Source organism: Suricata suricatta, chromosome 4, assembly GCF_006229205.1.
Source record: "Suricata suricatta isolate VVHF042 chromosome 4, meerkat_22Aug2017_6uvM2_HiC, whole genome shotgun sequence".
NCBI lineage: Eukaryota > Metazoa > Chordata > Mammalia > Carnivora > Herpestidae > Suricata > Suricata suricatta.
In genome coordinates, this window is record NC_043703.1 from 84,174,362 (window position 1) to 84,190,858 (window position 16,497).

Consider the following 16,497-nt stretch of genomic DNA (forward strand, 5'->3'; position numbering starts at 1 on the left):
TATTCTCTCTACATTCCATGGAATACTAAAGAGCTAACAGAATTGAACATGGAGTACACTAAAACACACAGCTGTGCTCTGATGAAAAATACAACCCTACACATGTCCTTTTCTCACAGCAGTGATAACTTGGTCTATTTTGGCTTTCCACATACCTCTCATGCCCCCAACGTGCCAGAACATACATATATGCCTAATTGCAAGGACACACAACTGTCCACCCGGTCAGGTATAATCCAGACTTCAGCCAAGAGAGTTCTGGGACTTCTGAACTAGCACCTCTCATCTCAGTAACGAATAGTCCTTATTTCTGCCTATCACTAACTCTGTGCCAACTTCAGCACATTTGGGTCCATCAATGACAAATGTTACTTAAATGTTAGGCAGAGTCTCCTGCAAATTGAATTAACTTCTAAGACCATGAACTTTATTAAACATTTATGTAAGAAGTTTGGAGTAAACACTTTGAAGACTTACTCTTGTGTGTATGGAAAGGCAATCAGTAGCTATAAGGTGCTGAGAGTTCATCAAAAGAAGGTAGTGACACTTCAAAATCAATACACGTAATGGGGTCTTTCTTCCAACTGAAATTAAATGCAGCAATGGTTTGTATGTTTACAAAGATTATACAGTCTTGGCTTTTTGAGGTGACAGCAGATGGTCCGATAAGTAGTGGCAGGACTAAGTGAAACAACCAGCATCTCATCTCAAGCTCTCTTAACCATGAAATCTATGAATTTATGCTTAACTGAGCAATGAAAAAAGGAAATCATGTACAGTCTTAGGGCAAATAGGGTGACGGAGTGTACCCTGTACTTCCTAGGAGTGATTAAGTCCTAAATATTTTCATCTATCTCCCATTTTTAGAAAGAGTATGCATTTCTACTTTTCTTAAAATGTCACTCATCAAAAAATGTCACTTACACATGCTTGTACTGTTTCATTTAGTTTTAGATACTTTGTGACTTGGCTTAGATCCTTTTTATTTCTTATTTCCAAGCTTCAGATCTTTAGCCAAGTAAGCATCAGTGCTGACTCTATTTTCCAAATTTTATCATTCTTTAAATATCATTTGGGATTATTTCCAGTACTTCATTGATTTTCATGTGTTCTCCTTTGTTTTTCACTCAGGAGAGTGATAGTGTATTGTCCACATAGTTTTAAATTCAGATGTATTTTGGACAATTTAAACATGAAATCTGATATCTGAAATCTGTATACCTAAGGAAAGAAAAAAATTAAAAGAATATTTATACAACAGACTCTTTTCAAATCGTGAAAAACATTTTTGATGTTGATTCAAATATCACCCACAAGATTAATAAATACCAATACTTAACAGTTCTGAAAAAATAATTGGTTTAACTCATGTTTATCTTTCCAAATAAATTAAAATTATTTTTAAAAAAACAAGAGATAGGCTTTCCTCAAAAGAAATAAGTTCCTGCCTCTTTAAAAATCAATTACTTTAAGGCAACCCTTTAGAAAAGAAAAAAAAAAGTTTTTAATCCTCTTTTCTTTTTAATGATGTAATTGCAGTATTGTTTTCTTTATAATCAGCATTCTATATAATTTAAACCATTCGTGTTATTTCTGCTTTAGTGTCAGACCAAATATTGGGGTGGCATTCTGCTACATTTAGAAATCACACACGTTGGATTTAATGGCAGAATATAGAGACTAAAGCCTTTAAATCAGGATGTTAATAATGGTCATTTTAAGGGGTATTGATTTAAGGATTTTTTTAAAGCTTTAATTTATTTATTTTACGGGGAGGAAAGGACAAAGAGAGGAGAGAGAATCCCAAGCAGGATCCCCTGACAAGCCAAAGCCCAATGCCGGACTCGAACCCACAAACCCTGAGATCATGACCTAAGCTGAAATCAAGGGTCAGACGCTTAACAAACTAGCCATCCAGATGCCCCTCAGGTACTGATTTTAATAGGTGGAAGGGATCAAAGCTAAAGCCAATACACTGATAGATTAAAGAGCTATTTATCACTAGATATGTGATCCAAAAAAAGTCCCCTTTCGTTGTGTGAAAAATTACACATATAGAAAAACTAGAAATAGAAAGGAAGTCACTTGAATAGATGTATTTCCTTTTATAAAACTTATTTAAAATTAATTAAGACGCTTTTTACTTTTAGGCATGTCCAACAGCAAAAGCGGTCTAACTTCAAAACTGTCTAGGATGGTTTTACATTACATACATTTAAGTCACTGGGACTGGCAATGACTTTGAGAGAGAAGTCAAGAGCATGATTAATTGTATCTTGATTCCAGTCAACAAGAAGCAGCAGTGTTTTCTAGAAGTCATCATCCACCATCCCTTGATCTCAATGATCCTCTCTTCAGAAACTCATTAGCAGCTGAATAACTGAAAACTTGCTGATAAATCCTTTTAACTAAAGTAGCTTTCCAGATCCAAGGCCTATTCTGAAACTAACTCCTTTATTTACATTTTTACAACAGGTAGTTGCATTCATAAAATATATTGCAATAATCATGAGAATGTTGGGTATCAATTCACATAATGAGGAATTGCTCATTTAGATGGATAGAGAGATAGTCATAGAGTGAAAACAGAGATAATGAATTACAGTGAAAACTTGATTAATACTCTTTGATCTTCTTTGTTCTCTCCATTCCTGCTGCCATCTTTCGATGATTCGCCCTCAAAGCCATTTCTGAACTAAAGACAGAGATCCTTTCTGCTCCCCCCGTGCTTCCAGATTAATTTTATAAAACAAAGTTAAACATAATAACAATGATGACTTTCTATCTCCTATTAGCAAAATATGCTTAAATCATTAGCTTGATATTTATAGTGCCAGCTCCATTTCTTCCCTGCATTATTTCCCGTTCCTACCGTCCATCTCTATGATTCACCCAAAGTAACAGATTCAGTGTTTCCGGAACACACGTCTGTGTCTTTGTTCAAAGAAATTCCCTGCTGACTCGCAATGTTTGTCTCCTGATCTTTGTAGACCAAGTCCTTAATTCAGCTGGAAAACAAAACAAAACAGAACAAAATCTTTCTCCTCTGAAATCCCTTAGAACTTTACCTGAACATCTTTTTATTCAGCACTTATCACTTTCTACCTCTTGTTATGTTAATTTAGGTGTTCAAGACCCAGGCATAGTACATCACATTTCCCACAGCACTTCCTATGGGGCTTTGTACATGATAAACTCTCACAAACTAATTGGTGAATGAATAAATAAGCCAGTTGCCTAATTGGAAGGCTTTTTCCCCTAAATGTCCTTGTTGGTGTTGGAAATAGTTAGTGAGAGCTTGAAGGACATGAGGAAATTGGTACTGAACACTGGAAAAAACAAAGCAAAACAAAACACCTTGTTCTGTAGTTTGGCAACACTGTTGTTTGTGGCAATGAAGGAAATCGAATATATAACTAGGGACCCTTGTACATTTGGCTAAGGATATTTTCAGGTAGATGGTGAAAAGGCCAAATTGGTTTTTGTTTTTTATTTATTTTGGCTGCATATGATAAAACATGGATAAAGGGAGGTGAAGAAAAAAAGTGAGTTTTCCATGTTTAAGCAGAATGCAGAGGAAATATAAAGTAAGAAAGACTTGCTGGATTCAAAAGTAAAATTTTGTGGAGGCCCCTGGGTGATTCAGTTGGTTAAGCATCCTAGTCTTGATTTCTGCTCAGGTTGTGATTTCATGGGTTCATGAGTTCAAGCCCCGTATTGGGCTCTGCACTGACAGCACAGAGCCCACTTGGGATTCTCTCTCTCTTTCTCTCTCTCTCCCCCTCACTGTCTGTCCCTCCCTAGCTCTCTCCTTCTCTCTCCCAGAATAAAGAAATAAACCAAATAAATAAAAATAAAACTTGTTCTCATTCATGGTTTCTTCTACTGGCAAAATCCTCTGAGCTCTGAAAAAATATTCAATCCAGGATTTACTGTAAGGCAAGGTCACAGGGTAAAGCTTTCAATAATAGCACTTTAAAATTCTTTATTGAGACTTCAATAAGATACGTGTGCTTTCCTAGTGGAAATAGTAAGATTATTAAAGGTGTGCCTCTTAGTGCCTCTCTACTAGAAGAAAAGACCTCTCTGAATCTTAATGGCATGCTTTGTAGACCCTTTGAACCAGACAAAATGCTTCTAAGCATCTTAACTACAGCACTCTGATACTCAGCTCCAAATAAAGAAAAGCCTGGAAAGAAACATTGGTGTGATTTTGTCTAGTGGAGATGATTATAATTTGATACACAGGAAGGTGACAGAGTTTTTAAAGAAATTTTAACAGCTTGATTCACAAAGGACAGACTCAGTTCCAAATGAAGAGACTTGGACTCCCAATCTTCTGTAAGTATGAAACAGTCTGGAGAAAACTACACAGTTGTAAAAACAAGCCATTTCTTAAACAGAAGAAGAAATGATTCAAAGGGTGAACCCAAGAGTCCAGAAGGTAAAGTCCAAGAGCCATGGGAAACCATTCCCAGAAATTTTTGATTGAGCCCTAGGCAATATGGCCATGTATTTCCAGCTAACTTCCAGAATTCATGGATCAGTGAGCCCTTGGGACCTCCATTCATGACTTTTTTCTATTATGAGTGTTTATTGCAATTGTCCTCTCTCTGACTCAGCACTGTATGTTGAATGAGTGGGAGGGTCAAGCCACTTGTTTCTCTCTGTAAAATCAGAACTCAGATGGACAAGAACCACACTTGAGGATATGGTACCAAAGAGCCTCATCCATACTGGACATCATTTAGTTGATAAAAACTTCCTCCTCAAGTTTGAGGTAATTACTATAATGGTCATATTTTGAATGTGTTGGGATTCTACATTGGTTATAGTCCTATGAAGGACTGTGAGAACCTAAACATGGCCACATATATTTTGCTACTTCTCCCACTGAGAAGTGGAATCTACATCCTCTTTCCCCTGAACTTAGGCCAGCTTTCATAACGTGGATGACATATAGGTAGGGTGACCAACCATTCAGGTTTACTGGAATTTTAGGGCCTCTCTGAAAATGAAAAGCTCTAAAACTGGCAAAGTCCCTGACAAATGAGATCAATTGGTTACTGCACCAAAAAAAAAAAATGCAGTAGAAATACAACATGGATGAAACTCAAAAGTGTCATGCTAAGTGAAATAAGTCAGGCAGAGAAGGACAGATGCCATATGTTTTCACCCATAAGTGAAACAAGAGAAACTTAGCAGAAGACCATGAGGGAGGGGAAGGGGGAAAAATAGTTGGGGAGAGGGAAGGAGGTAAACCATGGGGGACTCGAGTACTGAGAACAAACTGAGGGCTGATGGGGGTGGAGGAGAGGGGAAGGTGGTTAATGGGCATGGAGGAGGGCACTGGGTGTTACATGAAAACCAACTTGACAATAAACTATAAAAGCAAAAAAATTTTTTTCTATCAATGGGTGAATAAGTGTTGACAAATGTATTATGTCACTATAATTCATAAGAAAGCTATCAAACTATTACTTCAAGTAATAATTATATCTGAACAAAGTTGAAAAAAGTAAAAAAAAAGAAAAAGAAAAACACTGGGATTTATGAGGCTAGTTCTTAAGAAGGCTTGCAGGTTCCATCTAGGTCCCTGGAAACATCCCAAGGGGAATACAGCTGCTGTTGAGGGAAATCTAACTCCTCTAACACCGCCATGTTGTGGGAGACTCTGGTCATACGCGTGGGCCTTGGAGGGTGGAGCACCCTGTGGAAAAAAAGAATCCGAGCGCACAAAGATGCCAGCCGTATTGTTGAGAGTGCTCTGTTGGAAGCAGATGTCCCACCAGTAGCCATTCCAGTGGATATCGAACTGCCTAGATGAGCCCCTTCCCTCCATAAAATCTTTTTTGACTCATAAAATCTTGAGCAAAATATAATTGCTGTTTTAAGTTACTGAGCTGTATGGTAGCTCATTATACACAAATAGATAAGCAAAACAATATCACTTATGAAAGCTGGACAGTTTATAAGTGTATGTACAGTTGTGAAGGAATAACACCCCAAAATTTAATTTTAGTTGAAGAAATGAATTCTTTGGGGGGTTAGAAAACATTTTTTTAATAGTCATTGCTGAGAATCTCTCTCTCTCTCTTTTTTAATGTTTCTTTATTTACTTTAAGAGAGAGAGTGACAGTTCAAGCAGAGGAGGGGCAGAGAGGATGGGAGAGAAAGAAAATCCTGTTGGCACAGACCAATGTAGGACTCAATCTCAAGACCATGGGATCATGACCTGAGCCAAAATCAAGAGTCAGACACTTAACGGACTGAGCCACCCTCAAATGTATTTTTATTGCCCGTTTTGATGGTAATTACCAAATACAAACTGTAACTTTGATGACTCAACTTTTAGTACACACTTTAGGATTTAGCTTGAGGCTACTTTTGAATATGTATCTAATATAAATTTACTTTTTATATGTTTCTTTTGATTTAAAAGTTAAATATTCAGAAAAGCATCAATTGTTAATACCTACATTAGACCCAATCTGAGATTTTGTGGTCCTTTAACAAAGTTCACTATTAAGATATGAGTATATAGAGGCACCTGGGTGACTCAGTTGGTTGTATTTCTGACTCTTGATCTTTGGCTCAGGTCATGATCTCACGGTTTGTGAGTTCGAGCCCCACATCGAACTCTGTAATGACAGTGCAAAGCCTGCTAGCTCTCCCTCTCTCTGTCCCTCCCCTACTCATGTTCTCTCTCTCTCTCTCTCTCTCTCTCTCTCTCTCTCTCTCTCTCTCTCTCTCTTTCAAAATAATAAAAAAAAACATTTAAAATTTAAAAAAAAAAAGGGCATGCAAGCCACAGACAGAGCAAGTATTCACAGTACATATAAAAATTTATTTTTAGAACATATGGGGCATCCCCACACATCTTTAAGACAATCAACCCAATAAAATTAAATAAAATACCAGACCCAAGGCAGAAAAGATATATCCAACAGCACATAGTCAATAACAAAAGGAAAAGTGCTCAACATAATTAGTTATTGGAGAATCGCAAATGTAAAACCAGCGTCAGATGTCATTAGCATAGCTGAAATAAGACCAACAACACTAAATACTGGCAAAGATTTAGAGCAACGGGATGCTCACAGAAGCATGAAAGGTACAACAAGGTCAAAGAACTCTTTGGAAGATTGGCGTCTATTCATACAATAACTTAGGGTTCAGAAATGAGAAAGGAAAAGTAAACAAACAGAGCCTTCTGAAATATACAATATGAATGAATCTCTTAAAACTTTGTTTAGCAAATGTACTCCCACATATGCACAGCAATTATATATTGCGTAATTCCACTGTGTGGTGGCCAAGAAGATACAAAATTTCTTGCTGATTTTGAAAGTCAAAAAATGTTTCCATTAGATGTTTTGGGGAATGGCAGAAATTGAATGATAAGAATCCTGAGGAAAGTTTCTGGGTACTGAAAAGGTGTTATTTCTTGTTTGGATGGTGGGCATATTCAATTATTCCACTTGCAAACTTCATCCATTTTAACAATTCAGTAAACCGAAAAGATATGTGCATTCGACGTGAAGTGTGCCTCCTTATAAATATATTTTTTAAGTATGTGCTTAAATAATCTTTCAACTCAAAAAAATTTTTTTCAAACTTGCATTTCTGTGAAAAGGCTACTGTTTTTGGATATTTAAATGACTTACGGGCTTATGGCCATGCATGTATTATCCCTATGGATGATAACTCAATTTTATGTAATTAAGCTGTGTATCATATTTTCCATAGAGTGAGGTCACACTAGCAATGGTGCTTGAGTTAGCAAAGCACTGACCTGCCTGGCACCTGATTATTGTGTGTTCGCATCAAACCTAGTGATGAGTCCCCAGAACTGCTTACATTTGGGACTTAGGCATGAGGTAGAGTTAACAGGAGCTGAACAATTCTTGGAAAATGTTTTCTGCTAACCTCATGACTTTAATATACGAACTACTAAGAAAATGTAGATCCATGCTCTCCCGCAAAACATATAGGAACCCTTTGTGAGGACTGAGGACACCCTTTGTTGGTGATGTTGAAGGAAATATTTAGCAAAATAGATATGTTCTACACATCATTATTATCATGCTAATAATGGTAGAAACAATATCCTGAATCCTAAATTCACATATGTAATGTCTCGATGGTTTGGGGTGAGGCACGGTGATGGATAATATAGAGATTATTCTTTTTGTATTCTTTATATTGCTTTATAAGAGACACATGGGATAGGAATGAGCAGAGGAAATAGAGACACTGCTGTGTTAACTTTCAATAACATGTAAAGTTATTCCCTCTAGATTTATGCATATTCTATTTGAAAAAAATATTTCAAATTACTGTTGTATGAAAAGCTCTGTTCTCATTTATTGCTTTTTCATATGTTCTTTACAAGAAATTCAGCCTTTTGATCAACACTATTCTTTTTTTACTTTTGACATGTATTCTTTAAAGCTTAGACACACTGAAAAATCAGAAGCTGTCTTCCAAAATGCTTAATGGATTTTTAATACATCTTGGCCAATGGTTTGCATTTAAAATTTAAAGTTGTTTTCCTAAGGATCTGTTTTAATGTTTAATTTGTATGTGTGTGTTGCAGTCAAAAAACACCCCTCCCTTTAACATTCTTGTGTTCATATTTCTTTACTTTCTTAGTGTTTGCAAATGCCCATTCTTTATTCATTTCTCACCTGAAATTGTGGTCAGGCTGTCCTTACAATAGTCACTTAAAACATTCTTATCTCTCTGGAGCAGTGTCTGATCACATTCCATAAGTCTCCTTTATCTTTTGACCCTGATTAGCTCCTCACAAATAATGGAGGAGGCCAAATCCTACCTTAGAAATCAGCGTAAAATGCATGAATTAGATTAGTAGCATTCTTTAGCAAACTTAGAGACACAAGAAGATGAGGGAAACACTATGCAAGATACCTTACCGGCACATGCAATGTGACTATGGGTGAATTTCAGTTTCAATGAAAGAGTTGCCGTAAATGTTCTAATGGTTAATGATTGCTATTTTTATTCCAGAATTGTCAGATTGGTTTATTTCACAGAGAGGCCATCTAGATTTTTGAACAGATTGTGACTGTATTCTCACTGTCTTAGGAAAATCAGTTTGCCTTGCATCTGTAGGTGAAAACTGAAAAAACGGAAGTCGACATTACTTGAAGAACTAATGAAAGTCAAAAATTGTACTCATCTTATTTAACTTCCATACTAGCCCTATGAAAATGTTGTGGGTGTCAGCATTTTTTTATATGTGCGGAAATTGAACTTTGGGGACAAACCTAAAATCACACAAGGAAGGGCACAAAGCTGATTTCATTCTCAGGCTAATGAGTTACGTTCTTGTCATGATGGAACAGTCTTGTCAGGGGTTATTTTATTACCTAAAAAGAACACCAAGAGTCATTGCATTTCTGTTCAGCATCTAGTAAAGCCTCATTTTTCTGGTGCCCTCAAGTCAATGGATGAGCTTATATAACAAGATCTTTTAGATAGTGAGGGATGGGCCATGGGATAATGTCCCATTAATTGGGATGGAAGACTATACCTACCTTCAAAATATATCAACAGGACATATTTAACTGGTCTTTTTTTCACAACTAAGTGAAACAATTTGAAATGATGTTTCACTGCAAAATAGTTATTCTATCAGGTATTACTGTTATGTGTAAAAATATTTTCAGTAAATGTCCCATTTGCACTACAAGGGCCCACATACATTTAGTTTGGGGATCATTGTATTGTGCCTATTATGGTTTCCTGTCATGTTTGTCTCTGAATGTCAGTTTCACCACTTCCTATAAATGTGCCCTGCAATAAGCACCACTGTCTCTTTCCTAAATTGAAACTTCTGATATGATTTAAGAATACAGGGCTTCTAGTTACAGAATGAATAAGTCATGGGAGTAAAAGGCACAGCATGGGGAGTATAGCCAATGATATTCTAATAGCAATGTGTCTGGAGAAACAATAACTATACTTGTAGTAAACATAGAATAATGTATGAACTTGTCAAATTACTATGTTGTACACCTGAAACTAATGTAACGTTGTGTGTTAACACATTATATATGTATATAAATATAACCAGAAACAAACAAACAAAAAAGATGGGGAATGAAGCAATCAAGCCATTACACTTTTACTTACCAAGAGTAAATCTTGGTAGAGGACATGAAGGCTCCTCCATAAGTAAATGTTGTGAACTATAGAAAATTCTGTGGCATCACTTTAAATTCTCAGAGGTAATTTTTCACTTACCACTTGGCTCTCAGTTGAGCTTCAGGGAGATGAAGTTCCTGGAGAGCTGACATAGGGTCAAGGTCAATTGTTAGCATATGTAATTTATGCCTGTCTTTTAAAATCACGTGCTGTATTCCAAAATGTTTCATACATATACCCTTATTTTCAAAAGAAAATTATTGATCTGATTATATGATTTCAGAGAAATGCAAATCTCAGTAGAAGTTGGTAAATTAAGTGCATTTTAAACCATATGCTTGTTTATCTTAACACGCATGTTTAAAATTTTTAACGGTCAAAATGTCTCTACCAGTTTTATACTATAACAAACACTATTTTAATAGCAACTTGCCCCACTCTGTTGCTATTTTCATGGGTTATTTTTCATACCATTCTGACTTCATAGTGTCTCAATTTATCTTCCGACTTGGTGAGGAAACTATTAATATCAAAAGGTCTCTTATTTTCTACTGCATGCATACACATCAACACAAATGTTTTTTCGAAGCCTTAGGAACCCTCCACAGATACATTGTTATAATATTTTTTAATAACTCAAAAATGCATTTGTCCTACTTCTTGCTTCAAAGATATGCCTGCTCAGTTAAAACTTTTAAATATTGAAAAATGGAAGTTTGAGTCCAATTTTCCTGACACAACATAATACAAAAAATTACACCTCTGAGGGCACCTGGGTGGTTTGGCCAGTTAAGCATCCAACTTTGGCTCAGGTCATGATCTCACAGGTCATGGGTTTGAGACCCACATCGGGCTCTGTGCTGACAGCTCAGCCTGGAGCCTGCTTCAGATTCTCCATCTCTCTCTACCCTTCTCCCACTTGTGCTCTATCTCTCTCTCAAAAATAAATAAACATTAAAAATTTTATTATATTATACCTCTGTAGAACATTAATGAAGAAAGAATGTAAAATGAATATAACAAGTATGGTTGTAAAATCAATCAATTATTCTTTGTTTTTTTTAACTAGAGATTAGAATTCCAACTTCATCATTGTTAAACATCTCTTAAAAACTTACGCAAAAGTACTTCTCTTTAGTAGTGAAGCTTTATCATGTTGTAAAATATTAGCAGATCATGAGTCAGCTTACTATAAAATGGTCGGTATAATAATATGTTATAAATAAATAAATATTGATAAAATACTCAATATAGTTTAGAAGTTTTAAATATAAATTATGGATATGATTTTTGAAATACTATTTTAGAATATATTTTTAAAGTAATCTGTTAAAAACTACTTTTTTAGTTAAAATTAGATATAATTCTCGTTTAGATGTAGGTGTCTATGTTATATAGGCACAAGTCATTAACATATTAACATATAACATAATATTATGTTTAGGGCTCTCTGGAATTTCATGTAAGGAAAAGATCTTGTTCTTAAAATTTAGGAGCTTACAGTTTGCATAAACTGAAGAGAATGAGGGAAGGCAGATATGTGCTCAGTAGGATCTAACTTGTCAACAAAATAGTCTAGGCCTAAGTTATTTATATACTAATAACATTACACCATTTATCACAAAAGATTATTTATTTTAAATGTTACTAAAATACACTTGTTATCTTTATTTATTTACCAAATAAATATTTATAAATAAGTTATATAAATATAATAAAGAATCTATATGGATATATGGTACAGGTATAATACAGCCAAGACAAGAAAATTATATTTGCATATATATTTAACTATTTAGGAAAGTTTTATTCATAAGCCCTTTAAGTTAGAGGAGAAAAAATAAGACAGTTTAAAAGTTCTAAGAATTCGTTTAAAGTCAAGTAGAATTTATCTTGGTTGGCAAACTTAGTGAATAGTGTTATCAGAGAAAAAATGTTATGAAAGGCATAGAAAAGAAATGTAGATATTTGGTTAGTGGATTAGGGGGCAGTACTAGATGGTTCTGCAGCAGCAGTAGATTCTTGTCAGGAAGAGACTAGACATGATCATCATAGAACTAAAATCGACTGAGTCTTCAGCAGGTGCCTGGTGTTGTCAAAGGGCTTAACATACTACAACCAATTTAACTTTCCAAATACTAAGGCAATTTATAACCAGCCCACACTTCCTTGTCCTCAATTTTGAATACCAGAATAAACATCCTATTACTTATATTCTTAATGTATCTCACTTAACAGTATATGTGTTTGCTTTGTTGAGGAATTATGAATGTTTTTATTTTTTTTATTGCAGAGAAGTTCTGGATCCCTCTGGGAATCATACACAATGCAGTATATCTACACCATACTGCTTTCAAAAACATTTTCAAAATTTTTAATTCCGAAATACATCTGAACCCAAGAGTTTCAGATAAGGAATTGAAGACTTACCTGTACGACGATTTGCATTTATAGATAAGAACACTTAGTTGCAACAGGACTAAGTAAGTTGGCTAGTGCCACACGGATAATCAGGACCAGAACCTTGGTTCCTGGAACAGAAAGACACAGAGTCTGTGCTCTTAACCACTACACTGCAGCTTAGAGTACTATCGAAGAATAGACTGAACCCAGATTCTGTTATTTTGTTTATTATAAATGAACAAGGTCAGGCTTAACGCTCCTGAAAAATTTTCAGAAAAATACTTTATTATAGTGTCTCCAGAGGAACGTCATGTAGAATTAGGTACCAGGTATAAGAAAGGGAGTAAAATCTTGTGCCAGGAAAATTAGTTTTAAGATTATAACAATTTGCATTTTGAAATTTACCAGAAAACCAATCGCTTTCAAAGAGAGTTGGCTCATTGGCGGTGGATGGCATGGACAAATTCATATTACCACGGCTTATAAAGGATAAAATACGTTTCCCTGTGGTTTCTGCTACGCACAAAAATGACTTATGCTGTCAGTGGAGCAGTGATTATACCCATTAGTGAAATATAAAAATTCAGCGCAATTAAATGACTTACGCTATTTTTTTCCTTTCCTACGAATATATTTTGACATCCAAGTACGTCTTCATGAGCTAACAGAATTTGAAGCAGCTACAATTTATTCTGTTTCTAATTGTGGTTAAATGATTATGTGATTCATCAATAAACAGATAGCAAAGTTTCACAGTATATCTTCGTGTGCAGAGAGATTCTGACACCATGACGTGCAGTAATGCAGCGAAAGGAGGAAGCTGAATGCAGATTTGTTATTTCACAAATGCTTCCATAACTTAAAGCTTAATTTAATGTTTTGGGTGAAAGCTGTTATCCTAGAAGAGAACAGAAAAAATAAATTTGAAAACATAAATTGTAAGGAAATATAACATTTCATCTCTCTCAAGAAGTAGGAATTATTAACAGCCACTTGGCAAGGGAAGACATGAAGAGTGAATTCGAATGATTTTTATATTATTTCATGTCCCCTCACTTACAATGTAAAACTTGAATCAGAAGGGTTGATTATAATAACAGGTACTAAATCCTTACTAGTTTGTGAAATCTGTTTTAGTGTATTTTTTAGTGTAGAGCTTAGATTAATATTTATTGGCCTACATGAATATTCTGTGAATTGTTTTGTAAATGTGGCAGAGAAGTTGAAACAACTGTTCAACTTTTCTGTCATCTTGGGAACACACACACACACACACACACCAATAAAAAGAAAGTATACTGGTAATTTCATATGTAATCCAGATGTCTCTTCTAAAATAATTTGAGAAATAAGCATTCAATATTTATTCTTTTAATCTGTTACCAAAACCGTGATGAAAGTGAGGTAGAATTGTAAAATGTATTTGTAACACCACTCCTGCTTTTGTTTTTTCTGTATGCCAATATATTTTACTAATAAATATTTTTTATTTTATTTTTATTTTATTTTTAAACATTTTTAATGTTTATTAATATTTTGAGAGGTGGAGTGTGATTGTGGGAAAGGCAGAGAGAGAGGGAAACACAGAATCTGAAGCAGGCTCCAAGCCCTGAACCGACAGCACAGAGCCTGATGCAGGGCTTGAATTCACAGACTGTGAGATCATGATCTGAGCCAAAGCTGGATGCTTAACCAACTGAGCCACTTAGGTGCCCCTAATTTATTTAATTATTCTATTTTATTCTATTTTATTATTTTATTTTAATTTAATTTCAGAGAGGGAGAGAATGCACAAGTTGAGGAGAAAGGCAGCAAGAGAGAGAGGGAGGGAGGGAGGGAGGAAGAAAGAGAGAATCTTAAGCAGGTTCTTTGCTGATCATGGGGCTTGATCCCAAGACCCTGGGATCGTAGCCTGAGCTGAAAGCAAGAGTTGGACGGTCAACCAACTGAGCCACCCAGGCCCTGCTAGAAGTATTTTATATTTACAGAAAAGGGTTGCTACTTTAAGAAAATAGCATGGCATTCCCAAATACCACACGTCCTCCCATTTGATTAAAATCATACAATAACATGATACATTTGTTACAACTAATAAGCCAATATGAATACATCATTAACTTAGTCTGTATTTTTTTTCAGATTTTCTTAGTTTTTACCTAACACTTTTCTCTATTTAAAGATCCCCGACTTCTTACATTACATTACATCACCATGTGTTTTTAGGCTTTTCTTGGCAGTGCTATTTTCTCAGACTTTCCTCATTTCTGCAAGCCTTGAGGACCTTGAGGATCATTGGCAATATATTTTGTAGAGTCTCTCAGATGAGAGTTGATTCATGTTTTCTCAGAAGTGGACTGTGGCTACGGGCGTTCAGGAGGATGACCAAAGAGGTAAAGTATCCTTCAGGGCACATACTGTCAATTTTTTCTTTTTTATCACTGTTGATGTGAATCTTGAGCTCACCCTGCCGAAGTAGTATTTGTTCGACTTCTCCATTTTAAAGTTACTACTTTGCCCTCTTCCATGTTGGACATTGCAAAGGCACATACAATAAATATAAGCAACCAGCGCTTATACAGTGGGGAGTTAGATTCACCAGCTTAAGGGTGGAGCATCTAAAAATTAATTAGAATTCTTCTACAAGAGATATTTGCTTCATCTCTTTATTTATGTATCCAATTACTTTTAAAAATAAGAAAGACTCATGAATATATATTTTATACTTGTATTCTATTTTAATATAGTGTTGTTAATTTTGTTTTTCAAATTGTTCAGCTTTGACCTTGGGAACTCTTTCACTTGGCCGCTGTGTGCCTTTTTATATAAAATGGCACTTTATGACGGATAAGACGTTCCAGAATCATCCTTTAGATTTCTTACCCCAGTCTCAAAATCAGCCATTTCTTCCAGAAGGCTTCTAATATTTTTTAAAGATAACATATTGAAGTGAAATTTACAAACTATACAATTCACTCCTTTTTAAGATTATTTTATTTTGAGAGAGAGAGTGGGATCAGGGAAGGGGTAGAGAGAGAGGGAGACAGAATTCCAAGCAGGCCCCACATTGTCAGTGTAGAGCCCAATGTGGGGCTCAAACCCACAAACCCATGAGATCATAACCTAAACCGAAAACAAGAATGGGATGCTTACCCGACTAAGCCATCCAGGTGCCCCTAAAATTAACCGTTTTAATGTGAAAAATCCATTGGCATTTTGTGCGTCTGTAATGTGGTGCAACCACCACATGCATGTGGCTCCAGAAATTTTATCCTTTCGAAGTAAAACCCTGACCCATTAAGCAATTTCTCCAAATTCTCTTCTAACCCCAGCCCCTGGAAACAACCAACCTGCCATCTGTCTCCTGGCATTCATCACATGGTGGATATTTCATATAACATTGAATCATAGATATGTGATATTCTTTGTCCGGCCTCTTTCACTTGACATAACGTTCTGTGGTGTGTCCATGTGACAGGAGGTATCAGTCACCATTTTCTCTCATGGCCAACAATCACCCTGTGGTACCTGTATCCCACAGGTTGTTTATACATTCATCTACTGGAAGACTTTGGGACTATTCCGACTACTTGGCTATTGTGAATAATGCTGCTCTGAACATCCACGGACCTATACTTGTCTGTGGTGGTCTTGGAGTGAAATTGCAGATCTATAATTTTACATGAATTTTTCAAGAAATGCTACGGGGCGCCTGGGTGGCTCAGTTGGTTAAGTGGCCAACTTCGGCTCAGGTCATGATCTTGTGGTTCGTGGGTTCGAGCCCCCGCATTGGGCTCTGTGCTGACAGCTCAGAACCTGGAGCCTGTTTTGGATTCTGTGTTTTCCTCTCTCTGTGCCCCTCCCCCTCTCATGCTCTGTTTCTCTCTGTCTCAATAATAAATAAAAACATAAGAAAGAAAAAAGAAA

At 35.8% G+C, this 16,497-nt stretch overlaps 1 long non-coding RNA gene across 1 annotated transcript; it reads right to left on the reverse strand.

Annotated features, from left to right (window-relative positions):
• Nucleotides 1–975: 975 nt before the first annotated feature.
• Nucleotides 976–8,775, reverse strand: LOC115288959. Its single transcript, XR_003907298.1, has 3 exons — nt 8,691–8,775; nt 2,873–3,008; nt 976–1,221 (listed from the first exon to the last, which is right to left on the reverse strand). It is a non-coding gene; the product is annotated as an uncharacterized LOC115288959 (long non-coding RNA).
• Between the last annotated feature and the right edge of the window lie 7,722 nt (nt 8,776–16,497).